Consider the following 10352-nt stretch of genomic DNA (forward strand, 5'->3'; position numbering starts at 1 on the left):
ATAATTAAAAACTATGATAAACTTTGATTTAAAAGTTGTTCTTCTGGGAAAATAATTTTTCTTATGAACATGAAACTATATCCAAAAATCATGGTTAAACTCAAAGTGAAAGTATGTTTTTCAAAATGGTCATCTAGACGTCGTTCTTTCGACTGAAATGACTACCTTTACAAAAACTACTTCTAACCTGTATTTCCGACTATAAACTTATAATTTTTATGTTTATATTCATAAACTTAAGTTCAATATGAAACCATAGCAACTTGAAACACTCAAAACGGATTTAAAACGAAGAAGTTATGGGTAAAACAAGATTGGATCAATTTTCTTGTTGTAGCTACGTGAAAATTGATAACAAATCTATATTAATCATATCCTAGCTAACTCATATTGTATTATACATGTATTCTAATATATTATGTAAACTTGGGATACCATAGAGACGTATGCAAATGTTTTGACATATCATATCGACCCATCTATATATATTATTTGGAACAACCATAGACACTCTATATGCAGTAATGTTGGAGTTAGCTATACAGGGTTGAGGTTGATTCAAAAAATATATATACTTTGAGTTGTGATCTAGCCTGAGACGTGTATACACTGGGTCGTGGATTGTGTCAAGATAATATATATCAATTTATTTCTGTACATCTAACTATGGACAACCAGTTGTAGGTTACTAACGAGGACAGCTGACTTAATAATCTTAAAACATCAAAATGTATTAAAAGTGTTGTAAATATATTTTGAACATACTTTGATATATATGTACATATTTGTTATAGGTTCGTGAATCGACCAGTGGCCAAGTCTTACTTCCCGACGAAGTAAAAATCTGTGAAAGTGAGTTATAGTCCCACTTTTAAAATCTAATATTTTTAGGATGAGAATACATGTAGCTTTATAAATGTTTTAAAAAATAGACACAAGTACATGAAACTACTTTCTATGGTTGAACGATCGAAGCCGAATATGCCCTTTTTACTTGGTAACCTAAGAATTAGTAAACCAGTCTACTAATTGACGCGAATCCTAAAGATAGATCTATTGGGCTCAACAAACCCCATCCGTTGTAGCGGATGCTTTAGTACTTCGATGTTGTTTTATATCATGTTTGAAGGATTTTCCGGAATGATATGGGATATTCTTATATGCATCTTGTTAATGTCGGTTACCAGGTGTTCAATCCATATGAATGATTTTTATCTCTATGTATGGGATGTATATTGAAATATGAAATCTTGTGGTCTATTATCATGATTTGATAAATATATAGGTTAAACCTAACTCACCAACATTTTTGTTGACGTTTAAAGCATGTTTATTCTTAGGTGATTATTAAGAGCTTCCGCTGTTGCATGCTAATACATGGACAAGATTTGGAGTCAGCATGCTTGTATAATATTGTTTAAAACTGCATTCAAAATTTACTTTGTTGTAACATATTAATATTGTAAACCAATATGTATTGGTAGTGTGTAAGTGTGATATTTTTAGATTATCATTTCTGATAATCTAGGTGGTGTCCTTTTAATCTTGTCGATAAAATAAAGGTTTTGGTTTGTTTTAAAAACGAATGGAGTATTTGAAAAACGTCTCATATAGAGGTTAAAACCTCGCAACGAAATCAATTAATATGGAACGTTTATAATCAATATGAATGGGACATTTCATCGATTCTCAAACTGAAAGGCTAGAGAAATTTGTGAAGGATAACATGGAGAAAGTGATGAAGCAGTTTGAGGATGAGAAGAAGAGATATGAAGACTACTTCAATCTTGACATTTCCTAGTTTATTTTCCTATTTTTCCATCTATGTAAAGGCTATGCCTTAAACTATTCCTATTTCCGAATCGTGTATTAAAAGGCTTATTTAACGTCTCGTTCCTTAATAATATAAAGTGTTTTATTAATATCATGTGATATCAATACTTTATCTTACTTGTAATTGCTCAACCCTATAACTTGTTAACTTATCCGACTTATGTTCACTTATGTAGCGACATCATAGTTCGTTCAGCTGCACCTACTGTTAACAATATCGTATTGACTACCGAGCAATTCCAACAATTGCTTACTGCCGCCCAAGGCAATGCTCAAGCTAATAATGCTAATCCTCAACCGAAACCTTGTTCATACAAGGACTTCGCAAACTGTCACCCTCCCGCATTCAAGGGAAATGAAGAAGCTGTCGAACTAGTTCGTTGGTTCGAGAAGATGGAGTCTATTTTCCGTATTTGCAACTGTGGTGATAACTATCGAGTAAAGTATGCCACTAGCTCATTGGGTGGTAATGCTTTAACTTGGTGGTCTGCTCATGCCAAGTCCGTAGGAATTGAAAATGCTAATGCAATTCCATGGGACGAACTCAAAAGCATGATGGTCAAAAAATTCTGCCCAAGGAGTCAAGTTCAGAAACTTGAAGCTGAGTTCTGGGAACTCAAGGTGAAGGGTACTGATATTGAGAACTACACCAACCGATTTCTTGAACTCTCTACTCTGTGTCCTGAGATGTTTCCTACCGAAGCTAGAAGGATTGAACGATATATTGAAGGTCTTCCCGAAGATGTTCAGGGGAATGTTATTGCTGCCGAGAAGGTTACTCTGGATGCTGTGATTCTCATGTCACAAAATCTAATGTTGGCCAAGAGAAGAAGAGCGTCGGCCATTAAGCATGTTGACACTAAGGGTAATGAAGGAAAAAAGAAGTTTGAGCCGTCTTAAGGTTCGACTCAGAATGACAGTAAGAAGCTTGCGGATAATACGAGGACGAATTATAAGGGTACCTATCCTTTTTGTATTCGTTGTGAGAGACATCACCCGGGGAGGTGCACTGCTACATGTGTGTTGTGTAAGAATGTTGACACGTAGCTAAGACGTGTAAGACTCCTCCAAAGGATAAGGTGATTGTTCCTGCTAAAGCTCCTCCAACTTGCTATACTTATGGAGAAAAGGGACACATTAGTCCAAATTGTCCTAAGAAAAAGGATAATCCTGCTACTGGAGCTAATGCTACTGCTGTGAAGGGTCGTGTATTTGTTATTACTGCTGCTGAAGTCCGAGATAAGGATGAGGTCATCACGGGTACGTATCTTGTCAATAATTGTTATGCAACTATTTTATTCGATATTGGTGCCAACCGAAGTTATGTGTCTAGTGATTTTTGTACCCTATTTACTAAAAAGCCTCAACCCTTAGAAACCAAAAGATTAGTAGAAGTAGCTAATGGAAAGATCATGTAAGTCGATAAAATCTATAAAAACTGCAACCTAATCTTAGCCAATAAAGAATTTAAGATATACCTTTTGCCGGTCGAGCTCGGAAGTTTTGACGTCGTAGTTGGAATGGACTGGTTACATCCATTACATGCTGTCATCCTGTGTTATGATAAAACTGTTCATATTCCATTGAGAAATGGAGAGACTCTCATCATCCAAGGTGAAAAGAGTGGTTCCAATCTCAACATTATCTCCTGTATTAAAACTCGCAAGTACCTTATGAAAGGTTATCCAGCTATTCTAGTCCACGTTAAGATGATTGAATCGAAAGAGAAGCGTATTGAAGATGTACCAGTGGTTAAAGACTTTCCCAATGTGTTTCCCGAAGATCTTCCTGGTCTTCCACCTCCTCGACAAGTTGAATTTCAAATTGAATTAACTCCCGGTGCTGCTCCTATTGCTAAAGCTCCATATCATTTAGGACCCTCTGAGATGAAGGCATTATCCAACCAACTCCAAGAACTATTGGATAAAGATTTCATTCGTCCAAACTCGTCCCCATGGGGAGCTTCTATTCTGTTTGTTAAGAAGAAGGATGGTACGTTAAGGATGTGTATTGATTATCGCGAACTTAACAATCTTACTATCAAGAATCGTTATCCGTTGCCACGTATTGATGATCTATTCGATCAACTTCAAGGGTCAAGCGTTTATTCAAAGATTGATTTAAGACCCGGTTATCACCAACTCCAAGTCAAGGAATCCGATATTCCTAAGACTGCTTTTCGCACTCGCTATGGGCACTATGAATTTTGTGTCATGCCTTTTGGTTTGACCAACGCATCTGCAGTATTCATGGATCTTATGAACCGTGTTTGCAAACCCTATCTCGACAAATTCGTCATTGTTTTCATTGATGACATTTTGATCTATTCCAAGAGTGAGGAAGAACATGAGCAACATCTGCGCATGATTCTTGAACTCTTATGAAAGGAACAACTCTACGCTAAATTTTCTAAGTGCGAGTTTTGGCTCAAAACCGTACAATTCCTTGGACATGTTGTTGATAGTGAAGGAATACATGTCGACCCAGCTAAGATTAATGCTATTCAAAACTGGGAGATACCAAAGACTGCGAAGCATATTCGTCAATTTTTGGGACTTGCCGGTTATTATCGAAGATTCATAAAAGATTTTTCTCTCCTTGCTAAACCTCTTACCAAGCTAACTCACAAAGGGAAGAAATTTGAGTGGTCCGAAGAACAGGAATCTGCTTTCAAGATTTTGAAGGATAAATTGACCACAGCTCCGATTCTCTCTTTACCTGAAGGTTCAGACAACTTTGTTGTTTACTGTGATGCCTCGAAGCAAGGCTTTGGTTGTGTGTTAATGCAACAAGAAAAGGTTATTGCCTACACATCTAGGCAGTTAAAGAAACACAAAGAGAACTATACCACACATGACCTTGAGTTAGGTGTCGTGGTATTTGCATTAAAGATATGGAGACATTATTGGCATGGTACCCATTTTACGGTGTACACTGACCATAAAAGTCTTCGACACATCTTTGATCAAAAACAGCTGAACATGAGGCAAAGCCGATGGGTCGAGACATTGAACGATTATCACTGTGAGCTGAAATATCACCCTGGCAAGGCGAATGTAGTTGCCGATGCCCTTAGTCAAAAAAACGATGTTAAACGTGTTCATGCTCTAAACCTGAAGATTAAATCAAATCTTATCTCGCGAATCTGTGAAGCTCAATTGGAAGCTATTAAACCGACACTTATCGAAGGTGAAGGACCTATTGGTTTTGAGAACCAACTCCAAGTGAAAGCTAATGGTATACGATACTTTGGTAACAGAATTTGGGTTCCTCGGTTCGGTAATCTCCGTGAACTAGTCTTGGATGAAGCATATAAGACTAGATACTCTATTCATTCTGGTTCCAGTAAGATGTATCACGATGTGAACCAATTCTACTGGTGGCCTAACATGAAAGCCGACATTGCTACTTATGTTAGTAAGTGTCTCACTTGTTTAAAAGTCAAGGCCGAACATCAAAAGCCTTCTGGTCTGTTGACACAACCCGATATTCCGCAGTAGAAGTGGGAGTGCATCACTATGGACTTCGTTACTAAGTTGCCTAAGACTTCAAACGGTAACGATACCATTTGGGTCATAGTTGATTGTCTTACTAAATCTGCACATTTCATACCGATCAAGGAAACCGACAAGATGGAGAAATTATCACAGCTTTATATTAAAGAAATTGTCTCACGTCATGGTGTTCCTATCTCGATTATTTCTGATCGCGACAGTCGATTCGTTTCCAGATTTTGGAAAACTTTACAATCTACTCTTGGAACTCAACTCGACATGAGTACAGCCTATCATCCGCAAACTGATGGTCAAAGTGAACGAACTATTCAAACCATGGAAGATATGCTACGTGCTTGTGCAATCGATTTCGGCAAAGGTTGGGATAGATATCTACCTTTAGTTGAATTTTCTTACAACAACAGTTATCACTCCAGCATTAAAGATGCACCTTTTGAAGCTTTGTATGGCCAGAAGTGTAGATCTCCTTTGTGTTGGGACGAACTCGAGGACAGACATTTAACTGGTCCTGAAATCATTCACGAAACTACCGAAAAGATCGCTCAGATTAAGCAACGATTAGAAACTGCCCGTAGCCGACATAAGAGCTATGCCGATAAGAAACTGTGATGACCCGAAAAATTTCGACTAATTTAAACCAATTCTCTTTATGATTTAATATTATGTAAATATACATATATGTATGTATATATATATATATATATATATATATATATATATATATATATATATATATATATATATATATATATATATATATATATATATATATATATTATAAGATGTACAAGTAAAAACGACTTTCCTACAGTAAAACATTAATTGCTACAGTAAAAATGACTTTGCTACAGTAAAACACTATTTGCTACAGTGAAACCGTATTTTGCTACAGTGCTACAGTGAAAACGACTTTGCTACAGCGATTTGCTACAGTAAAACACTATTTGCTACAGTAAACACTATTTGCTACAGTAAAACACTATTTGCTACAGTAAAATACTATTTGATGTCGACGAACTAACAAACAAAAACAGAAAAGGCGGCCATGCGATCGCATGGCAAAAACACTGAAAACTCATGCGATCGCATGAGCTACAGTAAATCGAAAAGTAATATAAATACGCAGTTTGTTCGACGAAGTTTTTCACATTTCTCTTAATATTTATATTTATATTATAATTATAATTTTAAATTTAAGTTTAATAATAATAAGGTATATACGAGGGTGTTTTTAATTCGGGTTTCAAACCGCTTTAAGCTAAGGAAATATTAGGTATTATTCGGGGTATTGTTCTTGAATCCAAGGCCAACCATACAGTCAACTACCATCATTACGTCTACGCAATTTGCCTACAATATTGAATCGCAATATTGAACTGTGAGTTATAGTCTCCCTTTTTAAATGCTTTAAATATTTTTGGGCTGAGAATACATGCAATTTATTTTAAACGCAATAAGACACAAGTACATACAAAATTCTACACTGAGTTAAACCGAAAATCCCTTAGCTTTGGTAACTAGTAGCTGCCAGTACATAGGATATGGACTGGTGGGCGCGAATAATTGTATATGGATCCATAGGGCTTGACATCCCCGTCCGAGCTAGAGCGCTAGCCTTTTAACGGACGTATGTTATTTGAGTTTAAGACACGTTGGTTTGCGCGTATTAAAACGAATGGGGTAATTATCACTATAGCGTTAAGTTTAGTTACCAGGGTGCTCTGTTACGTAGAATCTATTGATAAACTTTTGATGAAATCTTGTGGTCTATCTTTATATATGTTTATGACTCGAGCAATTAAACCTATAACTCACCAACATTCGTGTTGACTTTTTAGCATGTTTTATTCTCAGGTCCTTAGAATGCTTCCGCTGTGATGTGCTTGTTGCCTGCATGGAGTCTCTCATGCTTTGTACAAAGTTTATTGCATTCAAAATAAAACTGCGTTGTGTAATAAATAATTGGACTGTGATGTCAACCTGTAAATTAAAGACTTATGTATTTTGGGGTTTTGCTTATACCTAAGCACTCGCCCACATGTTTATAACTTTCTATGTTTAGAAAGTCACTTATTTTAATGAATGCAATATTTTATCAAAACGTATCATATAGAGGTCAAAACCTCACTGTGGAATCAATGATTAACGTGCCGCGTCAATAGCGATTTTGACGGGTCGTTACAGAAACGAAAAGACATCGAATACCAAGTTGGAGATAAAGTCATGTTGAAAGTATCCCCTTGGAAAGGTGTTGTCCGCTTCGGTAAAAGAAGTAAACTCAGTCCACGATATGTTGGACCTTTCACAGTCACTCAAAGAGTCGGTCCCGTGGAATACCGATTAGAACTACCAACTGAACTTAGCCAAGTACATGATGTGTTTCATATCTCAAATCTTAAACGGTGTCTTGCTGATGACACACTGGTTATTCCTCTGGATGATGTCCGCTTTGATGAGCAAATGCACTTCGTTAAAGAACCTATAGAAATCATAGAAGGAGAGGTCAAACAAACGCGTAAAAGCAACATACCTATCGTTAAAGTCCGTTGGAATTCGCGTAGAGGCCCCGAATATACCTGGGAACGCAAAGACCACATGATACGGAAATATCCCCATCTCTTCTCAACTGCTGATGCAAACGAGGAAACTACCTAAAAACTTCGGGACGAAGTTTTCAATAACGGAGAGGTACTATAACGACCCTCATTTTTCTATTCTATACTTTTCCTTATTAAATTGCCCAACAATATAATTAAACCTAATAATTAAACTTTATTCGATAATTGTTAAGTGTTAAGAATTATAAAATATACTAATTAACTTTGTACATTAATTGACAAGTTAATAAAAATAATGAGTTATTAATCTTTGTGAACAAATAAATAACTTTAAAACTTGTGTATTAAAAATAATTAAACTTGGATAATTAAGGAATTATTTAAGCTAAATTAAAGTACAAGGACTTAAGTGAAAAAGTTAACCCTAATCCCCCTAAACCCTAGCCGATTTTTAGAGGGCAAAATTGAAGGTTTTTCGTATGCCCGAGAGACATATTGAATTAACGTGGCTAATATGTTTTGATCCAAGTCGGGTCATACCCAATAACAAGCTTACCAACACATTATTCGTATTTGATCTTAACGATTGGATCATTGATCAAATACGCGACGCTTGAATTTTAAAGAAAATCGTTTTCTGAAAGATTACTTGATGTGTATATATAAATTATGGAATAATTTATATAACAAGAGTTTAAATTATTTATGGGTTAAATAATTGATTTTGTTATGTTACATTTTATAAAGTTTGGTTTTATAAAATAAATGTACATAACATATATATACATATGGAAGTATTATGTAGAGTTTTATAAAATGTATTTTTTTTAAAACTTATTTAATAATACTTGAAAGAGAAGTGGCATAGGGAATGAGATACACATGCTTTAGACTTGGAATCTTTCACCCATACTTTCTCAATTCCATATGTAAGCATCTTGACTCTTGTAGACACACACACATGCAATTATACTTGAAAAAAACTGCACAAAACACTCCCATTCAGCTGCTGTGAGCCGTGGGGTTTGGAGAGGGAGAAAAGGTTCTTCATTTGGTTTTTGCAAGCTCATTCAAGTGTCAAACAAAATCCTAACTAATAGCAAGGGTGTTGGTGCATAGTTTGGGGTATAACTACTTGAGGTTTCATTGTTTTGGAGCTCCATTCATCATCATCTTCATCATCATCTATCAACAAGCTAGGAGAAGGTATAAACACTTTTCTTACTTGTAGTTTGTAAGTATGTTTCACAACTTGATCCTAATTGGGATTTAACTTTAATTGGTTAAAGGTATACAAGTTCTAAAATGGTAATTAACATGCTTCCGCTTTGATTTGAATCTAAATATAGTTTAAGTGTTTTGAACTTGTTAAATCCCAACAATGGTATCTAGAGCCGAGGTTGTTGAAATATGCTTCGAGATGGTTATTAAACTCACTATATATTTTGCATTTTATGTACATGCATGATTGTAAAATGCAAAAATTATATGTTTAGGGTGGGTGGTTTGTTTTGGCCGAATTGTTTGGGACCCAAAATGGGTTTTTGGGTCTTCCATTTTGGTCATATTTGGTTGCATGTTGTTGTTCACAATCTTAGTCTTGACCTTGTGTTTGGTTGCATGCTTGTTTGGTTGATTATTCATTCATTTGGTATGTAATAATAATTATTCTTTTGGCATGTAATTTATTTATTCATTTGGTTATGTAATTTATTTTATATTTGGTATGTAAAATAGATTAGGTTGTATTTCATTTTCTAGATAAAAATGTATTAGGATACATATTTTGTAAAATGAAGATACAAGATGATGAAGACTTGAAGAACACAAGGAACATATGGATGCAAGGTTAAGTGGGAGATTTGAAATCTCCTACTTTGTATTATTACCCCTTAACCCGGTGACATTTGTTTTCGGCTAAACAAATGTCCACCAAAATGGCTAGATTGTGAACATACTTGTTTTGCATGTGTGGTTGTTTGTTTGTTTATTGTATTGTATGTTTGGTTGATACAATTAATCACAAGATAACAACAAGCAAAACGACAATTTAATTGGTTAAATTAGACGTATTAATAACATGCAAGACGACAATTTAATTGGTTAAATTAAAAGCAACTAAAGACCTTAATAAATGGTTATTAAAAACAAGAAAAGGATCACATATATATAAAATGGTTTATATCAAGTAATTGGCAAATTACAAGACTTGAAAATGGATTTCAAATGAACCATACACTAAATGCATGTTGGTGTATGGCATAAATGTTTTCTTAAACTAGAATTAACGAAAACTTAAAATCCCTTAATCGACAAGGTAAACAAGTTTAACGCCATCCTTTTGTGGGACACTTAAACATAGTAGGGAACTCATAATGGGATAAAGGTCACCTAACCGTTATGAGCTAACTAATATGGTTAAGGTAAAATTCGCATGCTTGTGGGA

The sequence above is a fragment of the Rutidosis leptorrhynchoides genome, chromosome 10 (assembly GCF_046630445.1).
Source record: "Rutidosis leptorrhynchoides isolate AG116_Rl617_1_P2 chromosome 10, CSIRO_AGI_Rlap_v1, whole genome shotgun sequence".
NCBI classification, from domain to species: Eukaryota; Viridiplantae; Streptophyta; class Magnoliopsida; order Asterales; family Asteraceae; genus Rutidosis; species Rutidosis leptorrhynchoides.